This window comes from Bidens hawaiensis, unplaced genomic scaffold (assembly GCF_021521415.1).
Source record: "Bidens hawaiensis isolate Kalapana, Puna unplaced genomic scaffold, B.hawaiensis_p1.1 tig00026364_1, whole genome shotgun sequence".
In the NCBI taxonomy this organism is placed as follows: domain Eukaryota; kingdom Viridiplantae; phylum Streptophyta; class Magnoliopsida; order Asterales; family Asteraceae; genus Bidens; species Bidens hawaiensis.
The window spans coordinates 34,981-60,296 of NW_027494239.1; the positions used below are offsets into that span (position 1 = coordinate 34,981).

General features: G+C 35.7%; 1 pseudogene; it reads right to left on the reverse strand.

Moving 5' to 3' along the window:
* Positions 1-8,329: 8,329 nt before the first annotated feature.
* Positions 8,330-10,186, reverse strand: LOC143573298 (pentatricopeptide repeat-containing protein At2g33680 pseudogene; annotated as a pseudogene).
* Positions 10,187-25,316: the final 15,130 nt, after the last annotated feature.

Sequence of the window (25,316 nt, forward strand, 5' to 3'; positions counted from 1 at the left end):
TTGTCATAAGGCATGATTCTTCCGTGGCCATTTCAGTCGACCTCATATCCATAATATACGTATTTTTTTCACGTGGAGCCTTCATCACAATCCACTCCTCTGGTATCTGAAAACCGGTTGCAACACAATCGCCTCATTCTTTGTAAAATGAACGGTGTACTCCTTATCACAGATCTGCGACACACTCAGCAGATTGTGCTTCAATTCTTCCACAAAGTTAACTTTCTCCAATGTCATCTTTCCGTTCGACACCGTTCCCATTCCTGTAATCTTGCCTCCACTTTCACCGGCAAAGCTCACTCTCCCTCCTTGAACAGGTTTCAAATCGTGTAACAAGTATTTGTTACCCGTCATGTGCCGGGAACAGCCGCTATCCACAACCCAAAGATTGTTGGCAGCCCTGTTCAACTGTTCCTGCACAATAAAGCAAAAGATTAGAATTTAGGGACCCAAGACCAATTGGTCTTGAATCTATACATCCCAAACTTTGGCTTTCCAAAGTTAGTCTCTGGATAATTCCTGTAAGTCCTATTAGGATATCTCCTTGAAGATTGATTGTGAGGCCTTCCAAACCTTTGTGAATTGAAAGAATTATAGCTTGTGGTTTGGTTATTAGCAGTGTAAAACTGAGATTTGTTTCTATGAAAACCTGAATTAGTCGCATTTTTGAATTTTGAATGGTTTTCATTTTTAGCAGTATGATAATTACTATTAGGCTTATTCTCAGTTTTAGTAGGCCTCACACCTCTGAATCACTGCTTCAGAGGGCAATCTGCAACAAGATGTCCTAATTGATTACACATAAAACAACACCTATGCTCAACCTTTTTATCAACCGGTGTTTTAGATGTCGAGGCTTTATTACCGCCTGTTCGTCTCACATATGGTGGGACGTACGGGTTTAGTGGAGTACTCTTTTTATTCGTCTTATCTTTCTCTCCACCATTTGGTAATACCACCTCCTCTTTTGCCTTACCAGACTCGGATGACTTATCCGAATTCGATGAGACTGGACTTGGATCAGAAATTTTAACACTTGAAACAGGCGAACTTGTTTCGCCTCCACTAACATTTGGTTCTTTACAAGTTACTTTAACTGGTACTGTCTGAGCAACCTCAAAGTCAACAGATTTCTGAACACTAGGGTTAAAAGTGTAATTGTGATTATAAGGTGGTGGAACCTCATGATAACCGATTCCTCCTCTCTTAGCAGAGGAACCTTGATCACTAACAAGGTGATCAAGAATAGCAGAGGAATTTCTGAACTGCTCTAGTTTTCTATTCAGTTCCACCACTTTTACCTGGTGATTAGCAATCTGTTTTTCTCTATCAGCAATTAGTTTGGTTTTTTCTTCCAAAACTTCATAGCTTAAATCAATCACTTCAATTTTTTCAGCAAGTTTTGTTTTTAGACTTTTAACATCTTTTTCACAGGCTTTTATTTTGACTTTATAGCTATTTTCTCTTGCTTTTGTAAAATGATGATCTTCTTTTAGGGTTTTAAATTCAGCATCCAACCTAACATACTGATCGGTTATAGTTGCTAATTGCTCAGACAAGTTTTCACATTTAGAACATGTAGGTTTAGAACATACCTCGGAGAGCTGGTCTTTAACATCTGCCATGAAAGCTTTTTCTTCTCCGGTAACCTTCTCACTTTCTTCAGTTTCAACCTTCGCCAAATTTGCCTGCTCAAAAGTTTCTTTAGAATGCAGGTTCCAGTTGTATTCACCATCTTCTCTGGACATCATGGCACTATAATCTTTTCTACCCTCATTATGCTGTGTAGACTTTCCTTGACCACGTTCTACACGCTCATTCCTGCACTCCTTAGCAAAGTGGCCGTTTTGCTGACAGTTGTAGCATCTCACCTTCGTCTTGTCAAACCCTGGCTTTCCACCGACAAACTTTCTTCCGGTCTTTCTCATAAACCGCTTCACTCTTCTTACGATCATAGCCATCTGCCATTGCAAATCCATTTCCTCCAGATCATCAGCATCAATCTGGTCATAGTCTTCATCCAACACAGCTGGATCAACAATCTTCCCTTGAATGTAGTTCTCATAGGAAGCAATAAAAGAAGCATAGAGACCAAACTGCTCTTTAGCAGACTTGACACTCATATGCATCTTGGAGTAGTTGTTGCTGGGAATACTTGGAGAGTAACTACTCTTGCTTACCTGGGGTTGAGAACCACTCGATCCACCTGCTACATAGCAAACATCACCATTTGTGTTGACTGACACATGACCCTCATGTGATGAGTTTGCGCCCGACTCTCCCTTCGAGTAGTAGGCAGCAGATTCAGTCTTCGATCCTGAGCTAGTGTTGAATTTAGCTCCATACATACCTGGATCTTGAACCTGATCCATAGGTGTCTCTTTTCTGACCATGTTAAGCTTAAAGGTTCTGAGCTTGTTGACTGCCGTTTCTAGATCATATGTGGGAAAGTCTTTGTCTTCCCTCATCAGCACAGTGTACATCTCCCATTTTGGTGGGAGAGCATCTAGAAGCTTCTCAACTATTTCTTCTTCTCGGTAGGAAATTGAATAGTTGCTCAATTCAGTCATCAGATGATAATATCTACTGATAATATCATCTAAAGATACATTCTTCAAATACTTGAAGACTGAGAACTGGGTTTTGAGCAATTTTATCTTTGAAGCACGGATTCCTACATTCCCTTCAAATCTGTTCTCAAGAGCTTCCCAAAGCTCTCTTGCTGACGTATACTTTCTAAACGTATGAAGGATCTCTTGTGGAAGAGCCATAGTAATAGCAGCATGAGCCTTGCTCTCGGCCTCATACATCTTTTTCTCTTCTTATTCCATTTTGCTATACTTTTTGATTTGATCACGACCTTCATACTCCATAACTGGTGGAATATAACCATCCTGGATGCATACCCACATCTTCGCATCCTGGTATTTGACATATTGTATGAACCGATCCTTCCATGCAACGAAATCGGTTCCCTTCAGCAACCTTGGGGCCTTAGTAGCTGACCCTGCTTCTACTTCCATCTTTACTAACTCAGAGATGTTAATTGACGACATCTTTCTCGAAAACAAAGAAACCCGAAAAAAATCAAAAAATCAAAAAATTTTCTGAAAAGTACTGTAGGCGAAGTTACGGATAACTTCGCTTAAGCCTTAACTTCGCCGCAGATTAACTTCGCTGAAGAACTTCGCAGATGATTAACTTCGCTTAAGGTAAGCGAACATAGGAGGTAGGCGGAGTTGTAGAGAACTTCGCTGAGTTAGGCGAACTTGAGAAGGTAGGCGAAGTTGTGGATAACTTCGCTTAACCTTATATCTTCGCCGAAACCCTACGTATCCTGACGGCAACTTCGCCTGATGAACACGGACGTTTTTGCAGATCTGAAATCTGGATTTTACGAGGTTTTTGACGGTGCAAAGGCTTGAATACGATGGTAGGAGGTAAGATTGACTCAAAAACACAGAAAACACGTCCCGCGAATAGTCGAAACGGGACGATTTCTACACCCGCGTGAATATCCCGAACCACACAATCGAGCAAAAGCTCTGATACCAATTGTAGGTTCCCTGGACGGATCGCACGAGATATCTCGATCAACTCAGGTGCGGAATCCCTGCGTAGATCGTTACGAGTATAGAACACGAATCACATGAACACACGAAACGAACACACGTTATATAATAACTCAAACACGTGATACGATATCACTATTACAGACTCTCGTCCTCACGTTACAATGAACTTGATAAACTACTGAAACGAACAACTAATTGGAACTTAACACTAAGCCGTAAGCTAGGTATATAAATACACGACAACTTCGCCTGGCATGTTCAGGCGAAGTTGTCCATAACTTCGCTTGACTAACAAGTTCGCCTGTTAAGCGAACTTGTCAGTAACTTCGCTTAAACATACAAAACATAATTAAACATTACAGACTCGATTACAGACACTAGACTATGAACTACTGACATTATGCACCAACAGTTATGAGCATGGTTAGGAGGCCCGGTTAAAAGCAAGAATAGGAGGCTCGGTTATGAGTAAGAGTAGGAGGCTCAGTTACGAGTAAGCGTATAAGAATATAGTTATTAAATGATTGATAGACAGACATAGAGAAAGAAAATAAAGAATTATAAACGTTATGCCATATATAAATGTATGAAATATGTGATTTGCTTATAAATCGTATGTTGTGAAAGATAAAGAAACGTTATAACTCACTCAGCATATAGCTGACTTTTAGTATGCATGCAGGTATTGTGATGACGTGGCAAGCTTGAGGCGCGTACGAGGAATTCCATATTGAAGATTAGTGAGGAGGAAGTTGTTATGCAAAAAGTTTTTAGTTTCCGCTGCAAATTGATTTTGCTTCCGCTGTATCAAACTGAGTTTATGAGTAAATCCAACCCCGAATGTAAGTCTACAGGGATCGGGGCCTTAAAATAATCAATTGTTTTAAGACCCAAGAAAACTAATATAGCTTAGATACATGTCCATACTCCTTAACCTTGATCAAGAACGAAATTTACTGGTTATAATATTGATTTGATCATTAAAGGCCCATTCGGTTTCTTAAACGAGTAAGTTACCATATTTAGTTCGATTTAGTATATCCTATATAAACATATCATATATTCTCTGACATAAATCTTCCCTAAACTCTAATTCATAATTCCCAGCCGTCATCCCTGTTGTTCATCACCAATCTTATTCGGTTTTTGCTTTACTGTTGAAGATACACGCTTAATCGGTTGACTTTGCTTATACACTGACCTTTGACTTCCGTTTCTCATCAATCCTTTCACTTTTTGGTTAAGTTGTAAACATAGGAATCATTCATATACATTCCCTAGTCAATAAGCTTCAATCAATTTCAGTGGTTGAAGGGTGTTGACTGGTCAATTCGCTTAAAACCCATTAAAGGGCAAAACAGTCAACAAGTTTGACTTGACATTTTCTCATACTTCTGGTCGGATTCAACATTTGGTCCAGAAGACTTTTATTCTCGTAAAGAAATTTTAAGGCTACTAACCAAAAACTGACTTCCGACTCTCTGTTCGGATTCTGGTCAGTACCTGCTCGCTTAAATCCTAAATTTAACATAACCAGAGTTCTAGATGTCCGTTTGGATCGATTATAGCTACATTAAGTTTGTTTTTACTTATATTATCATATCTCAAAGTTTCAGGTTCTGATCATTAATCTCGTTTGACGCGTATTGGACGACTCGCTTAATCTTTAGTTCGTGTATCTTAATAATTAATCGCTTGCTTTTAATCTAAGGTGAGTTTTATCATTCCCCTATTTTACTCAGTTTTCTAAAACGTTTTGGGGGCATATGCGTATATCATACTATATATATATATAGGGAGAGGATCAAGAGAAAACTTATCTTTAGAGAGAAAACTTAAAAACTCTTAAAGAATTATTTTTAATTAAAAATAAAAAAATATTTTCAAATTTCTGTTTTTTCCATTATTCTTATATTTTCTTACCTTTTGCTCGAAAAAAATGAAAAAAAAAAACCGCTGTAATGCACATACGTATTACTATGCGATACTGTTGTATTACACATGTGTATTACTATGTATTTTTTAGTTTAATAGTGTTTAATTGCATATATTCAATATTTGTGTATTGTATATGTGTAATTGTGTTGTATTATATGAAAAAATAATAATAATAATAAAATAAAAGTCGATGTGGTGCACATGTGCGTTAATGTTGTATTACACATACATACTAATGTGTATTCGATGTGTGTATTAGTCTTATATTGCATATATACAATAGTGTGTATCAAATATGTGCAGTAGTGTTATATTTTATGCAATACAAACACTTTTGCATATATGCAATACACACTATTACACATGTGCACAATACCGACGAGGTTACCGGCAAGGGTTTCTTTTTCTTTTTCTGTTTTTTTTTTTAAACCAATAACAACATATAAGAATAAGGGATTTTTACATATTTCCCCTTCCTAAACTATGTAAATTACATATTTCCCCAAAATACAAGTTTTTAATGTAAAATGTACAATGCTCTTTAAGCATGGTTTAGGGAAATATGTAATTTCAAAGTTTTCTCTTTAAGAGGAGTTTTCACTAGATCCCACCCCATATATATATATATATATATATATATATATATATATCAAAAATAGCAAACGTGTAATTGTGTGTGATTAATCAAATATACTTGTTATGCGCTTACTTGTTTATGTGCATTCGTTTGACATATCCCCTTGTGAAGGGTTCTCATTGACCAACGCCCGATTCGTTTGGCAACGATCTTATTATTATTATTTGCTCATGGTTGATTACCGGCGCCCGATTCGCTTGGCATTGGTTTAATCGACAACTTATTTGCTCATGGTTTGATTCATTTACTGCATTTATTACGTTTTGCTTATTTCTCTTTTTTATTATATTAACATTATTTTTTTGCAAAACTGGTGGTAAACTCACTCAACATGTGTTGTTGACAAACTCTGTTTTCTACGCATATGTAGGTTGTTTGATTTAAAGTTTGGACACTTAGAAAGACCTTAAGGTTTATTAAAGACAAACATGAATTTAACTTGTTATATATATATATATAAATTGTTTGTTGTATTTGAATATTGTGTGCACATTTGAAATAAAATAATTAAATAGATATTGCCACATTTATATTATGATAGTATCTTCGAGCTGTGAGCAATCGGATCACGCTCCGGCATTTCTGCCTTAGGTTGGGGTGTGACACACGTGGTGGGACACGAGTCTCCAGTTATTTAACGCGGTCATCGCGTATCGCGATGGCCCAAAGGATTTAGCCGTCGCGTAGCATGACATCGCCAAATCTCGAGTTTTGTGAAGCTTCATTTCGAATTGCGATGGACTTATCTCTTGCCCGTTGTGTAGCGCGATTGGTTTCAAAACTTAAAATTTTCATTTTTTTGGTCCTTCTACTTTCCAAAAATACTAAGGCGGCTCTCAAGTGGCTACGGCTATACGAGCGTGTGAAGTGCGCCATCAAAGCGCCACATTTCGCTCGAGCGCGTCTGGTGCTTCGCACCCTCGCTAAGACCACCAAGTGTGTCTTGTCTCATAAGAAACATTATCTTGTGAACCTATCTCCTTCTAAGGAGCTCACAAGTTTTATAATTTGTCTTTGATCGGGTATGACATTATTAAATTATTAATGTGTTCCTATGAGTAGGGTGTACACGGTCTAGTTTTGACAGAAATTCTAAGTCAAACCGTTCTTCTTTAACTTGCCAGGTTGGCTTAAAAAATGACAGGTTTAAACAAATCAAACCTTTTACCCTATGCTTATGAGAAGATGTGAAAAAGAAAAATAACAATACCACGAAAATCAGTTAAATTAATAATACAAACGCATTATGAATATAAACACTTACACATAATGAAAGACTACCTGCAAATCTTTTGATTCAATATGATATCCTCATTGTTCAATACGATTCTTGACATTTAAGCTAGATAAATAAGTTAATATAAAACCAAAACAGTTTCATTCCTTTTTAAAGGCACTCATTTAACCAGTAGACTTGAGCATCCTTCTTTCCTAACAAAATCAACTTCAATCTTTTATATACATGATATATCATTTTGTATATTTTCTTTAAATTGAGCCTCAAAAATTTGCATGCCTAAAGCCCTAGCTTTAGTCTCTAAAACATATGGGCCGGCCCTATGACTAAAGCTTCAGTAGTGACTTGCTGTTACATGAGAATAGATTGATGCTAGAACTTATCATTACCCGGAACATGCATACTGAACAATTGAGCATCAACCACGTTGACGCAGCCTTTTGTAACAAGGTGTTTTTAAGTGTCTCATAACCAAAACGCAACGTCAACAATCTTTTAAAGTATCAGATATTTCAAGTCGGCTTTTGGAAAGAGTTTTGAGACCGTGCTTGGACTTATGGGAATCCAACGGTAAATGGGATCGTGATACCCACAGAAAACCCATGAACCTAACAATAATTGAGTAATCTGAATTCTGATACCGCACAAGTATCAGATAGTGTACACTGTACGGGATACAATTTTACTATCAGATGACCAAAACCCGTCCCAAACCTACGCCCTGACCTATGTAATGCCGCTATAAGGAATTTGATTATGAGAATGCATAATTAAACTCTCCTTATAAACCAAGAACACAGTATGGCTAAACTATTCAGCAGATGCAAATTATGGTGTTACAACATCAAGCAATTATTAATATTCCTCTGAAACTTATATTTTCATTAAAGGAAAAAGCTACAAGGTTAAACAAGATTACTTATAGAGGTAACCATTTTGATTCATTTACCTGTAAGTGAACTGATCCGCCTCGTGATTTATACATTTCTAACAAGTTAAACGAGTAAAATAAATATAAATTAGCTAAAAAACACGTCAAAACCCGTCTTCTACAAAACTCAAAATTTGAAGCATACCAACAATCTCTTCAATTCTAGGATGAGAAATCCTTCCAACAGTAAACTTCTCAACAACCCCTTTAACCTCAATCAAGCTATGTCCCGGTTCCTTCTTCATTAAACTATCTTTCAACTATTTTCTCGCCTCTGCCACGTCATCCCACATGCTCTCCGAAGCATAAAGATTCGACAACAACACGTATGGTGAAGTAGAAACTTTATGAACCTTCAAAAACCGCTCAGCTGTACGCTTTCCCACAACAACATCACCATGCACCCGACACGCAGACAATAAACACCCAAGAACAACCGGATCATGTTCAAAACAATACCTTTCCATATACTCTTCCGCCTCTTTAACCCTCCGGGCCCGCCCGAGCAGGTCAACCATGCAAGCCACATGGTCAACGCTCGGAACAATCCCATAACTTTCTTGCATCTCATTAAAGTAAAGCCTCCCCTCTTCCACACGTCCCGTGTGGTTCAAACCCGTTAAAAGCGCGATAAACGTGACCGAATCCGGTTCAACTTTTAACTTCTTCATCTGGTCAAACAAGTCAACTACCTGCTCCCCGTACCCATGGTTCGCAAAGCCCGCCATGAGCGTGTTCCACGAAACAATATTACGAAACCCCATTTGGTTAAAAACAGTAACCGCATGTTTTATCGAACCGCATTTTGCATACATGTTAATAAGCGCGTTACCGACACCTGTATCGTAGCTTAACCTCGTTCTAATCAAATTCCCGTGAATTTGTCTACCAAAAACGGATGATGCGAGACCCGAACACGCAGCTAGTGCACTCGTGTATGAGAAATCATCGGGAATTAAACGTGTGTTTATCATTTCTCTAAATACACTTAAACCTTTAACATGATCAAGATTATGACAACACACGGAAATAAACGTATTCCATGAAATCATATCTTTTTCCTTAATTAACCAGAAAATGTTTTCTGCGTCTTTGATCATATTAAACTTTGAGTACATTGTAATTAGCACGTTCCCAACAAACGGTATCGAGTCAAGATTCAGTTTGACCGCTTGGCAATGCAACTGTGACCCGACGCGAATATCATTTGGGTCGGTACAGTCTGTTAAAAGTGGGACTAAACTAAACCGATTTGGAACGAGACCTTGTCTGCACATAAGTTTAAACATCTCATACGCTTTATAACCTTGTTTGTTTTCAACCAACCCTGTAATTATCGCGTTATACGCAACCGTGTTCCGTTCAAAACTCGTGACAAAAACCGACAATGCATCACTAGACAGTCCACATTTCATGTAAAATGAAACAAGCGAGTTCGAAACAAAAGAAACGTCCGCAAAACCTAAAACAACAGACAATGTGTGAATTTGTTTGCCTACATTAACCGCAATTAAGCTAGCGCACGCGCTAATGGCACTAGCGAACACAAACTCGTTCGCTTGGTCACGTTTCATCCGGGAGAACAGGTCGACCGCGTATAAGGGTCGCCCGGCCTGATCATAACCCGAAATCATAGCGGACCAAGTTATGAGGTTTCGTTCGGGCATTTCATCGAACACTTGGCGTGCAAGGTTGATTTTGCCGCATTTGGCGTACATATTGAGGGTGTGATTGGATATTATGATATTTGATTGGAAACCCATTTTGATGGTGATGGCATGGAGGGAAAACCCGGGTCGGAATGATCTTGTTTTGGAGCATTGATGCAGAAGTGAACCAAGGACTTCAGGGAGCATTTGTGACGTGGGTTAAGAATAAAGATTGTTTTGAAGTTCATTCCTTTTGTAAGTGGAGAATGTTTGTTTGATATTTGATGGCTTGGGTTTTTGAATTCATGGGTGTTGTCCGTTATGAAAATCAATGCTGTTGGGTGAGTTTAAATTTAGAGGTTCTACATAACAATATTAATAATAAATAGTGGGATGTTATATACACGCGTCACCCTATGGTGTCTATATACGTCTAACAACTCGTATAGGTGTATAAACTATATGTCTGATATATGTATGGAGAGAACAGAGTGACAGCCTTTTACAGTCTATACGACTCGTATAGGCCTTCACAATTCGTATAGAACTTGAGAGTATATCAAACCTATACGAGAGCCTATACACCCCGTAAGTATAATCATATTTCAACCAATTTAACATTTTAATCTCTTATTTTACGCATTATTGATGATAATCAACAACTGGTTTTTAGGTTTTCGCAGTTTATGAGGTATTTGGCTCGGATAGACACTATACAAATCGTATAGTTCATTCAATAGTTATTCGGCTCGTTAGACTCTATTTGGGTCGTTTAGTTCATCATTCAAGAACTATCTGACTCGTATAGATCCTATTCCCTTCGTGCAATTCATTAGTCACATGAAATACAATAACAAACTCTAAGAACTATCGACAGATAGATATAGCGCAATACGAGGCACAGAAACACAAATAAACACTTGCCTGACACAAAATGACAAAAGGTTGGGCCCACATGACTCGTATAAGCCTATATGAGTCGTATAGGCAGCAAATAATGGCTGGATAATCACCCTAGTGTATAAATACCGCATGCCGTAATCAAATCAAAGGGCTTAAACTCTTAAAAACATAAACATAAGAGCATCAACAGCGTGCTTCATTTCCCGAAGCTTGAACATTAGGTGGCAACATAACAAATCCAAATTTCACCATATTATAGCGAAAATTTGTCCAGCTCAAGTGTGTCTATGCAAACGGACCTTAATGGTGGACCCTTCCCTCTCACAAGTCACAAGAATATACGTCCTCCTCTTACAATAATAATAAATGAAAATGTTGAACCTTAGGTGTCAAACCCACATTTCATCTAATTTCTAATCTCTCATCTCATTCATTCTAGCTATTCATGGGTCATAGGTCAAAACTATTTTGTCAAATGGGTTATAACATAATGTGGATTATATTAATTATTGAATCAAGTGTCATTTTCATACCTAAGGTTTGACCAACTACACAACTTTAGTACATTTTTTAAAATTTCTTGCAAATCAACACCTGTTGTTTCCAAAATAATGCTATTTTAGTACTTTTCGTTAACCCTGTTTGTTTTTCCATTAAGTCTACATTAAATTAATTCACAAGTATTTTGAGATTCACAACTGAAATAACAGACCTTATTTATCTTTATCATTTGACAAAACCCGTTTAATACACGGGTTCAAAAGCTAGTATTCTAATAAAACACAAAAAATGGGACACTTGTCAGCTGGAGAAGCCTCCAAATAAAAATCCCGCCCATAGTTATTTCACTTTTACCACTTGAAACGGAGGGTTTGAAAGAATAAGGATCTGATCCAAGCCCGATTAAAACAAATCCTATCTAAAAGGCAAATCCATATGACTTCATATCCTCTTTCATCTAGAAATGTGATGTGCTAAAAGTAATCTAATAAAAACACGCTAATCTAGACACTAAGTAATAAATTATAGACTCTTAACTAAACTAAAACTACTAACCGGCAGGTGAACCGGTCGACTCTAGTACAGCTAAGTAAGTCCGGATATCGAACCCACGACACTCTTTTAATTACGTAAACTACCTAAATTAGACTCAACTACAGACACGACTATTTATTTATTATTTGTTTAAGGGGGTTTTACTAATAAAATAATTTTAAACTAATTAAGAACACTAAAGACGACTAAACTTAGAACTTGGACTTAATTCAAATCATGATGAGATAAATACCTAGGCTAGAACCCCCTAAATTTCAGTTGTTAATTAATCAGGAAAATATTTAGTTATGGACTGGAATCGTAAAATAGACACCTAAGAGAAAACCCGAACAGGACCCCTGACCATTCTCAAGAGACACCTATGGGTTTCTAATAAGTTTTAACGCACACCAGTTTACGGTCACCTAATTATTTATGACTTAGTTCCTTTATACGAAATCCTACCTTACAGCGCGGAAATTAAAGGCAGTTTAATATATTTAATTGATTCGATAGACAAAGTTAACCAATCAAACCTAGACGGACTCCTTACGAAGAACTAAATCTAGCAATCCTGATCAACAAATACCTATCAATAACCTAGCACTTTACAGATTTAGGTTAGCAGCACACTTAGGTTATTTAATTAATAATTATTATTCATATGATCTAATCACGAATCAATCATAAAATAGTAAAAAACACAAAGTAGATGACCTAATAGCAACCTATCATAATGACAAACAATAATCAAGGTGTCACACCCCGACCAAAGGCGGAACATGCCGGGGCGTAACGTATTGATTGGACAGTAGCTCAAAAAACACTAATTAAAGCGACAATAATTATTTAACTTCATCAACATTTAAACAAGTACACAAATTCAATAAGTAAATACATCATAACTTGCAATTTGAATAAATATCCTAATGTCAACTAACTATCTTTGATCTTGAATATATCAAATACTTGAACCTGTAACATGTATAAAAATAGAGTTTGTCAACACGAATGTTGGTGAGAATACATAAGTTTTAGTTGTGTGTATATATATATAGGTAAATCACAATTCATATGTAAATGGTGAGCATTACAACACTTATGAAAATGTAAACAACTAAATATATGTGGACCCGTTTCTATTGATACAAAATCAATGTACTTGGGTAAGTGTATGATCATACTAGACGAGAATAGATGAGGATGAGATACCAACCACCAAATAAAAAATAAACACTTAAGCAGATAGAGCATAATCATAAAGCATACAATAATCACATATAGACATAATTTGAATTGTGTTTTCAAAAGATGAAGAAATAAAACATGGGTAAAGTTGATAATGTATACATGCTACCCCTAAAATATAAAAGATGGAAAAGGGGGGTATGTAAACTCACCTTGACGAGTGGATTAATGAAGATGAGATGACGATAAAATTAAGATAAAAGCGGTTGAGTTCCTCGGGATACGTCGACAAAAGTTCCTAGTTGTTAACGATAATATAAGTTAATTATAACGAAACGATTGCAACTACAAGTATTATGACGGATTTGAGATTTGATAGGGTTTAGGTACAAATTGTAATTATAATATTATTATATTTGTAAATAGTATAAGTTAGTTAGAAAAAATAAAATAAAGCGATACGATGTAACAGTTATTAATGGGTTTAAGGGATTTGGAGTCTCTTAGGATTTTGATTATTATACATTTTATTTATTATTTGTTATTGTAATTACTATTACTATTATTAGTATTAATATTTTATATTTATGATTGAGGATAAATCCCTTATGTGACATATATTTATATTTGTGGGTAAATGAATATTAAAAATATAAATAACCAATATTAATTATTCATAAAAATTTATATATAATATCTATCTATATGTGTCTTGATGGGAAAACATAATGTAAATTTATAGGTAAATAAAGTTATAGATAACTATTTATATTAGGAAAATTATTTGAGGCTCTTAAGCTAGTTCGGTTTAACAAGTGTCGTATATGTTTATATACGTATATAATTATATATATACTTACGATTAAAGAGATAAATTATGAAACAAGGGTCAAACTTAGGGGAAAACAATAATCCCGGGGTTCGGATTAGCTTAAATGATGTTTCTTATGTATTATATGTAAATTAATAGCTAAAAGTGATTTAAAAGTATTAAAAAAAAACAAAAACGATGCTGCAGAGACTCGAACCTGCACCAAAATCAGGTTCAATGTCTTAACCGAAGTGCACCTGCCACTGGGGCAGGTGTCTAACATGTTAATATCATGAAAGTGATTTAATTTAAAGACTGAAACAGATTAACCCCCAAACTTATAAACCCTAATTCGATTAAGACCCAATTGAACGTTGATTACCCTCTATCAATCAAAATTGACAGAGGGGTTTTGTTAAGCCCTAAAATCCGAACCTAACACACCTAAAGAATACCTAAGTTGGCGACAAATTGAATTAGAATGGCTGTTTAGTTTTCGGCTATGAACACGATCCAAAACTTGATTCAAAACGACTTCTGGGTTAAAATTGGTATGGGGGGTTTGATTCGTGACGATGTGAGGATGGTGTGTTATGATTTAATTGGATTATAGACTTGATTTTATATCGTTTTGAGGTCAATATATTCGCAGTTCGTATTTAACGAAATTAGCTGTCAATTCATCATTGTTTACCAAGATTAGAATGTCGGTGAACGCGTTGTTAGTTGGCAAAGGATCTAGGATGATCAATTCCGCGAGAATTATAGATCAAGGAAGCTGGGGGGATGGTTGACGGTGGTAATGGGTGTGGAGGGAAAGAGAGAAAAAAAAGGAAAAAAAGAAAATAATAAAAACAAAATTTATTATTTTATTTTTTTATATATGTATTTTATTATTGAACCAGATTTCGGGTTTCTAGAAAGAACGAATGTTACACAAGGCAACTATGGAATAAATAGCAATTAATCAAACAATCCTAAATATCCATACGCATCTATTTAATATAATTAAACATTTTATTAAATCATAAAACCATAACGATAAATAAATCCCAAATCAAAACACAACGTCAAAGTAGGTTCATCATAAGCCTAAGCAGTCTATAATGTTTAGCCTATCATTATAAAATCAAATAAAACAAACTTAAAGGAAATCATGGTGAAAAATAATTTAAACGGAAGAAAATAGGTGATAAAACCCGTAGTCTTCGTTCTCGATCGACTGGCACTTCACCGGCTGATTACTTGCTTTTAAACCCGCCAAATATTGCAATCCTAAGCTCCAAGAAACTCCAAATTCGGCTCTGGTTCACAGGGTATGCTCAGGATTAAGTTTAGAGGTGTTTATATAGGTTTCCTGGCCCCAAAACTGATAAAAAAACGAAGAAAATACGCGAAACTGGGTACCCAGAGCGCTGCGCGGCGGGAATTTGCCTCCCGGTCGCGCGGCGCTTCGGATGAGGGGGCTGACCGGTTCGGTTCGTTTCCTGATGCGGTCCAGTTTAATTCTGATGCGGTCCGGTTCAATTCTGATGCTCCGGTTCATTGGTTTGGCTTGTTTTAGCTCTTTTTTCGCTCTTTTTAACCACGATAAACCTCCGGAACCTACATTATTCAAATATGTTAGTTATATACAAATTCTAATAAAAACCAAACAAAAACTAATAAAATATTATATAAAGTATACAAGGGAATTATATATAGTTAACATTATATCAAATATCCCCACACTTATTTCTTTTTCGTCCATAAAAAAGTCTCATTGCAATGGGATCAGAATCGGAGAAATACAGTCTTAAAAACATATTAGGTTATCTTAAAGCTCAGATAAACGTGAAAACTGTGATTGCCGATATTGTTGTCCACTTAAACCCAACCACCAGCCTATCAAACCCCCACGCACATTAAGTATTTAAGTTCATGTGATATCAAAAACCTATGGGTCTCACACCTTTAGAGTTAAGATACACCTACCCCATTTCAAGCATAGTAAAGACAATTAAAAATAATCGAGTTGAAGCAAACTGGTTCAACATATCACCATAAGATAAGAACCCCTTAAGGGTAAGAAGAAAATGCACTTAGATGGAATTAATGGATGATTGGTCAAGTGAGGTCGTACGAGCATGCCCTAAATATTATTGGACTTTGTCCTATATATGCCCTAAGAAAATATTTATTGACTAAAAACTTCGAGCCCCAACAGTGTATCCTTAGAGTCGCCATCCCCTTGGTAACACGTAAACTCTCAGTCTCGTCTAGTATGTGCACTTTGGCCTCTTTTTCTATTTTTGAAAACCGATTCTCGATAAGTATCCTCATCTCCCATTTAAATGCAAAAAGAGACAAAATCAAGGGACATTTTTCAAAAAAAAATTTTCATATGATTAAAATAAATTTAGCTATGGCTCAAATGTCCTATCCCCACACTTAAATTTAGCATTGTCCTCAATGCAAGAATAAGGACGAAAAATAAAAATAAACTTGAAATACAAAAACCTAAAAAGAAAAAAAAAATAAAAATAAACAAGCAAGATAAATAATGGAAAAGACTTAGCTGGTAATATGCACATGACGATATGATGCCAAAGTCTTCTTCCAAAGTTGCCCTCCAACTCCAAACGTGTTCAGTAAACGATATCTCCTTCTCTCACACACGAATGGAATCAGCAGAAATTTCAACAAACAATATCTAAAAATATATCTTATCAGCTCGATAGATATTCAACATTAAAAACATGTCACCAGACCAACCAACCCACCCAATATATAAACATGAAAAAATAGCAGCAAATAATAAAGAGTATACAGGTCGATTGCTCCATCCCCACACTTGAATTTTGCATTAAACTTCATGGGGGTCATTTTTCTAGCTCTTTCAATCCTGTAAAAACTTAAAAACAAAAGCAAAGAAAACTACCAAAATCTACGCCAGTGACCCGACACGACTCAAAAATAAAGATGGGACAAATATACAAACTCTACAATTGAGTTTTCACTCGAGACACTCTACTGTGTGATTTAATCAGTTGCTCAAGTGGAGCATCCTCCACCTCGGTAAATGATGAGTGGGTGTTTGGCTATGACTAATTGTTAATAATATTGCATTTTTAGTTTATATATTTGTTGGAATGCAATTACATTGAATTTTGTTTTTATATATTGAAGGTTATGAGCGAAAACAAACTAAACTAAACAAGTATAATCTTTACACTAATGAAATTTATAATTGAGTGTATTATATGCTATCCGAAATAAAAAATATTATACCTATGATTTCATGTGGACTTAAAGTAAAATAAAAGAAGGTGAAATCATTTATTTGTTTTCGAATATTGTAACAGCAAAAGAAAAGAAAAATAAAGATTATGTGAATGTGATGGAGTATTACACTCAAGAAGAAAAGTCACGTGGGATATCTTTAATTGGTTGCACTTTCACAATGACAAAAGCTGGGCCGGACTTAAAAGAATAAGGGCTTTTATGATAAGGAAGATTGTTGACTTTTGAGGGTTCGGCTGGAGGAGTTTTTCTTTAGGGGGTTCTTTTGGGAGTTCGGCCGCACGAGAGGAAAGAAAGGCAGCAACCTAGGGCTGTGTGAACATAATCTTAAGCTGCCAGACGTACATGGATAAAGGGCGATACACAAGAATGAGCGGCTAGACTCATTGTAACTTTCTCCGGGTGAACGGTTTGGTTAGGTTAAACATAAACTTTGTTTTATTCATGTTTGGATTTATTTTTGACATTGACAACGTTGTATAAACAATCTGATGTGTTGGTTTATTTAAACTATTTGCATGTATTAGTAATCCTTGCTTTACAACTTGTTTGGTTGATGAAAAAACCTGGTGTAAGACCCCAAATTCCGGGAATCCTACAGTTGGTATTCATACAAAATGCTTACAAAAAGACTTAACTCAAAAATAGTTCATTCCATCAAAATAACCAATTCAGAGTATAATTCAGCGAAAAATCATGATTAATAAAACAAGTTCCCAAAACCCGAGAATTATGCCCAAAACCAATCTTGAAATGTATTTAATAAAACGTTTAAAAGAAAAATGTTTATTATTATTAAAACTTCTGACTAAGCATGCCCTCCACCGTCCAAGTAGTTCTGTGCACGTCCAAGCGGTAATGTATCTATGTCCTAACCTGAAACTCACACTAACATGCACACAAAGTCAGCCTGAGCTGAGGGAGTTTAAGTTTTAATAAATAACATCTATAATAATAATCATAATAGTCATTCCAAGAGTTTTAAAATAAAAGGGATATAACAGTTAGGCCAAATAAACGGGATAAAACAGTTAGGCCATCATCAACAATAAGTAATCATATATATATATATATATATATATATATATATATATATATAAACATCCTTATAATTATATATGAAAGCATCCTTATAATTATATACCTACATATATATCATCCAAGTAATAACATCAGGGTCGAGCAAACGTACAACCCAAACACGTAACATCTCATCAACGTATGCAAACACAAAGTAGACATACGTAACATCCGTAGTCGATAACGACTACTAACATCGCCAAATATTGGCCATACAATAATACATACATACATACATACATACTATAACATCCCAAGGCCTACCATATACAAGCAAGCCTATATAAAATAGTTTAAACGTTTCATCAAGCAAAATCGCTTAGGTGTGCATGCTAGCCCAAACACTTAAAAAGAGTTAAAAGGGGGCATCATGAACTCACCTGACACAAGACACGGATTCACCACGAGCTAGAGAATCCCTAAGTAATCCCAAAACTCAAACACCTGTCGGTTTACATTCAATCAATACTAATGACATCAAGATGACTCATTTATCCTACGAGACGTTCTAACGCGGTTTGGGTTACCTAAATCCTCGACCTCATCAAACTAAATCACAACAGCCCCCCGAGGCCTCACTTTCACCAAAACGACCCTTAGATACTCTCGGGAATAAAGAATTCCCAAATTACCCCCGGAAGCACTAGTTGATACTAATACGCGCGTTTAAGGGTCGTTTAGGCAATTAACATCCAACTCAGCCTCGTGTGGACCCAATATGATAATTTCACAGCCAACAAGTCCACGACGCTACACGAGTCAAATGGGTCGGTAACTCGCAAGTGCAACGCACTAACTATTCAATAAACGCAAATGCGCGTTGTACCGACCCGTTTGAGTAACCGACTACCAATTCAGCGCCAATACTTATAAAAATCATTTTCCAACAGCCTGTATATTAAACCGAAGCTATCTGAACTGAGTTGGTCATCACTTACTTCATCCCTCGCGTTAAACGCAACAATCTACCATTCTAGCTAACCGAAAACTATCTTTCAAACAACTAGTTGACCAATAAAACGAGTACCAAAAGACATGATTTTAAAGTATGTTAAATGGGACATACCTAGGAATATTGTGTTGCAAAAACTCACTTCAAACAGCCCCGACAAGAACACAATTGACCATCCACCGGTTAAGCCTAAAACGAACTTATCGATCAATAACAAGTAAAACGGACAGATTTTAGCATGCGAAGATGTATTTAATTACATAGGATAACCTTTGAAATAAATTATTAAATTTTTACCAGTCTTTAATAAATATCTTAGGTTTATAAAATTATTTTTATTATATTTTTCTAGTGGACACAAAAATCATAAAAATTCCTCCAACACAGAAAGGTATGTGCAGCTATTTTAGTGTGCAAAAAAATGGTTTTATTTTTATAAAAATCATTACCCAGCCAAATTAAACGATTCCAATTGGGTTTGGTTCCTAACTCAAAATATTAACTTCCAGATGTGGAAACAACCAATTTGGACTTGTCAAAAAAGAGTTATGATGTCGGGAAGACAGAACAGAATCCGTTATCCCGTATCAGCTTTGATACTCGATCTTATAAAATCATAAAAAGTATTCAAATCTAGTCCAAAAATTGCGTTTTATACCTTTCTGGAAACTAGACTCAAAGTAGAACATCATAGAAACAAGAATTGAACAAAAAAAATATAGTTTCATCGAGTTACAGACCGAACAATAAACGAGTACGAATCTGTCAGAAATCGTTATAACCAAAACTCAACCCTAACGACCAATAAGTGTGTTAATATGATCAATTAAGGTGTAAAAGACATGGGGAAACATAAAACTAACCTTGAATTGAAGTTTTAGACCCTAATGATGGCTGGAGAAAAGAAAATCGCAGGTAGGGGAGACTGTTGGAGTGCCGATCGCAGAAAGGAGAGGGAGGACCTAGGGTTTTGTGTTATAATCAAAATGTTACACTTTAGCTCTTAAGAGTTTGAAAGATATAGCAGCTTGAGGGAGAGTTTAAATGATCTAACGTACCGGGATGACGAGAAGGTACCCGAGGAATGCCGGTTAAGTCTCAAGAGATATACATACTTTACAAACTTTAAATCCTTAAACCGAAAATTAACGAGTGTTACACCTGGTAGCTTGTTGGGTGACATAAAGTAGGTTGATTCACACTAGTAAATAGGGTTATTGAACTGTAAAAGATCTACTGACAAAGACCTGTGTTTGATTACCGCCTAAATTAATCAACTTTCCAGCCCCATGTCTATGTGCTGTCCAATTAATCAAACGAGTTTTGAGTGAAACTTAGAACCTAAAATCCGGAGAAGGTTGCATTTTCCTTAAATTGTTTTTAAAATCAATATTCTACTTTTTGCTTGACATTGTTTTTCCACCTTAGTTAGTTAACTTTATATTAAAAACATCAAACAAACGTTGTAATACCAACCACATGCTCCTCGTGGATACGATACCTTACATACTCTAACTATTTAGTTTAATTGGGGTTTTAACTGACTAAAACGACGGTCATCAAAATGGCGCCGTTGCCGGGGAGCTAGTGCGCTTAGTGTTATATCGTTTGTTTGAGCTTTCTAAAAAAAAATTAAAATAATAATAAAATAATATAAAAAATCAAAAATACAAAAAGATTTTTCTTGTTTTGTTTTGTTTATTTTTGTTCCATTTTATCTCGGTTATTTTAGTTCTTTTTGCAGGTTATTTTTAATAGAAAATCCAGAAACCCGAGCACGCTATTGTCACCATGAGCAATGATGGTGATTTTTGTTATTGTGAAGGCCCGTATCACTATCAAGATTGTCCAGCAGTTTCACAAAATTGGCAAGACTGTCAGCATGGGCCGGATGATAACTCCATCAATGAAAAATTGGATACAATTATTGAGTTAATGATGGATATTCAGAAATGCAACGAGATGAGAGATAAGGAAATCAAGGCATTGTCACAGCAGGTTACACAATTAACTAAAGAAGTGGCAATTATCAGAAGAGATCAAGGTAAGCTTTGTAGTGATACTCAGATATGTCCAGCTCACAAATCCTCTAACACGACGAGTGTCGGCATAAATGAGGTAAGTACTCATCCTCTTTCTGAAATTTCAGTTGTTGAAACTTATTCATCACAATGTGTTGAGGGTGGGGTGAATGATATAGCTGAGTGTGAGGGTGAACATGATCAGGAAATTAAAAGCTTTACAAAATCTAAAAACAATTCAAATAAAAAGTTTGATGAAAGTACTAATTTGAATGTGAAAGTTCCATTTTCATTAGCTTTACTTGCACCGAAAAATTTAAGTAAACGGGAACCACCTAAGGGTGAATTGTGGGAGAGTTTTAAAAAAGTGAAAATAAATAAAACATTGCTTGAACAAATTAAAGAGAGTCCTGATCATGTTGAGTGTTTAGAAGATTTAAGTACCCACAAAAGACGTCACAAGTTTCCTAAACAACTTGATTTAACTGCTAGTGTGAATGCCGTTTTGATGGGTACCCTTCCCCTGAAACTTCAAGATCTAGGAACACCTATTATTTCAATATAAATAGGTGATATTAAATCAGACAAAGCTTTGTTGGATCTTGGAGCTTGTGTGAGTATTTTACCGGGGAGTTTGTATGATCAGTATGAGTTTGGGCCACTACAAAAAGTTAAAACCACAGTGGTGTTGGCTGATCAAACTCCTACGTGTCCTAGGGGGATTGTAAAGGATGTGATTGTAAAAGTTGGTGAATTCTATTATCCTGTGGATTTCCTCGTGCTTGATTGCATAAAACCGACTGTTATTCTAGGTAGACCGTTCTTAGCTACAACAAAGGCTATTAATAATTGTGCTGAGGGAATGGTTAGAATGAGATTTGGGGAAAGGAAAATGAGTTTAAAGTTGTTTTCTAATTTATCTAATCATAAAACTGACAATTGTGGATCTCCTACGAAAGAGAATCAAACTGAAAAGAAAGAATGTTTTATAATTGGCAGGTTAAAGGAAGAGAACGTAAAGAAGAAGTCAAAAAGGAGAAGAAGAAAAAAGGCCAAGAAATTGTTGGAGTATGATTATTACAGAGAAACTTGTAAATTTTATGATCTGGTCTGGGAAAACACCAATGATGAGAATGGAACAATATTTGGAGCGGAAGAAGGCAAGCACCCTACGAGACCACCATGAAGGGCACATAAGGTATGGTCTGGCTAAAGACCTTAACAAAAAATTTAGTGCTAACCGGGAGGCAACCCGGCCTTGTATTCAGGTACGTGTATATTATGTTGTATTTAAAACTTTATGGGTGTAGTTTACAATAAACCCTCACGAGACCATACTCGTCCACCCGGGCTACCGGGGGGTTTAAAGGGCTTGTTGCATATGCTAAATGCAATTGTGATTCCTACGAAAGTGAGTTGGGTCTTTTAATATGTGTACTTGTTTAACAAAACTCAATATGAAACTAAATATTTGGCTTGGTAATTTATTTTTATTATTATTGTTTTTAATTGAACAAAAGAAATTTGCAAAATTCTTAAAAGAGCTAAAGTATAATATTTGTGAGAAGATTGCTTCTACACATTTTTAAGATTTGTAGATTAATTCAAGTTTTTAAGAAGACGGATCATCCCAAGCCAGCAATGGAACTGCGCTGCTAAATATCAGGTGATATTGTTTCATGCTTTGTTTTGTCATTCTAGTTTATGTGTTAAAAGTGTAATTGTATTATTGTATAGGTTGTTATGACTACCACATAAGACCCGATTTTAAAATTAATAATCAGTAAATTTTAACCCCGTCCTCGCTAATGTCCTTTTAAAAAAGCTAAATTTTGAACATTGAGGACAATGTTAACCTCAAATGTGGGGATGGGGGGAAATTGAAAATTTTTATTGCCTTATAGTAGCTTGAATGTGCGCAAAAGCCGAAATTGTAAATTGTTAATTACTATTATTAATGCCAAGTTAAAGGTCTTTGGTCATGGTCAATTTTTAAGCTTCTCGAAAGTATTCTCATCAAATATTTTTCAAGGGGGAAAATAAAAATGGACCATTTAGAAGGGGATAACGAGTCATGGAGACGGGTACACATGTTTCACATCAGCAGCCTATTTCCTTCGGTGCGTGTGTGAGATTTGCCTTATATATAATACACATATAATATATATATATATATGCATGTCATATGAGTGCTATAAAGAGTATAACCAGTATGTTCATGATATCTAGAACTTGTTTGTCATATGCATGTCAAGATCTTAATACCACCACCTGTATGAAAAAATAGGACTATAGAAACCCACATATAATAATAGCCTTTACATAAAAAATAAAAAAAAATGATAAAAAATATACTCCCTACCCTACATTATCCCTTAGGAGCCAAATTTGTATCTTTTCCCTTTCATTTGTTAAACTCAAATTACAAGTTGTGTTAGCCTTGGCCATTTGTTTTAATCCCTATGGATGAAATCCGATATATTAGAATTGTATATTGTCAGTTCTTGAGCATAGTACACAATGTACGTATGCCTCGGGTCAATTGTTTCTATATATTGATGTCAGTAATATTAAAAAAGAAAAAAAGTAGCAAAAGAGAGAAAGAGAGAGAGAAAATGAAAAAAAAAGTTGAAAAATCAGAAAAGTTCGAAAAGAGTTAATGCTTGAAGTCAGTATGGGTTGTAAATAACAGTTAGTCTGTAGTTTGGGATTGTTTGTTTAGTTGTTTGAATAAATTGGGTGTCATCCGCCATAAGTCACTAAATAAATCCTATTCCATACCCGAACCTAAGCCACAGCAAAATCCTTAGTCCTATTATTTATGCAACCGGTGGTTAATGGGTGGAGATATGACTGGCTCGCAAGCTTATTACATTGTGTTCATACTCGGTATAGAGGGCAGAGAGATACCAGCACACTTTTTGTTGGTCCATATATTAAACCGAGAGGAGATATATATATATATATACACACACACGAGGGGTGTGATCATGTGTGCCTTAACCGGAAACAAAGTACACTTGTTGGGCAGTTCGTTGTTTTTAAATGTGTCATTAAATTGTTTGGCGGGTTATCAATCTTGAAAGTGTCAGCCTTGAGAATTGAGTATGACCTTAGACCTTACTAGCATTAATGATGATAATTGATGAACCATCGATCGAGGTATATGTGTTGCATGATAATTTGCTTGAAGGCAAGCAAATGATAAGTGTGGGGATATGATGAGTGGGTGTTTGGCTATGACTAATTGTTAATAATATTGCATTTTTAGTTTATATATTTGTTGGAATGCAATTACATTGAGTTTGTTTTTATATATTGAAGGTTATGAGCGAAAACAAACTAAACTAAACAAGTATAATCTTTACACTAATGAAATTTATAATTGAGTATATCATATGCTATCCGAAATAAACAATATTATGCCTATGATTTCATGTGGACTTAAAGTAAAATAAAAGAAGGTGAAATCATTTATTTGTTTTCGTATATTGCAATAGCAAAAGAAAAGAAAAAAAAAGATTATGTGAATGTGATGGAGTATTACACTCAAGAAGAAAAGTCACGTGGGATATCTTTAATTGGTTGCACTTTCATAATGACTAAAGCTGGGCCGGACTTAAAAGAATAAGGGCTTTTATGATAAGGAGGATTGTGGACTTTTGAGGGTTCGGATGGAGGAGTTTTTCTTCGGGGGGTTCTTTTGGGAGTTCGGTCGCACGAGAGGAAAGAAAGGCAGCAACCTAGGGTTGCATGCATAGAAACTTAAGCTGCCAGACGTACATGGATCAAGGGCGATACACAAGAATGAGCGGCCAGACTCATTGTAACTTTCTCCGGGTGAACAGTTCGGTTAGGTTAAACATAAACTTTGTTTTATTTATGTTTGGATTTGTTTTTGACATTGACAACATTGTATAAACAATCTGATGTGTTGGTTTATTTAAACTATTTGCATGTATTAGTAATCCTTGCTTTACAACTTGTTCGGTTGATGAAAAAACCTGGTAGCTTGTTGGGTGACATAAAGTACGTTGATTCACACTAGTAAATAGGGTTATTGAACTGTAAAAGATC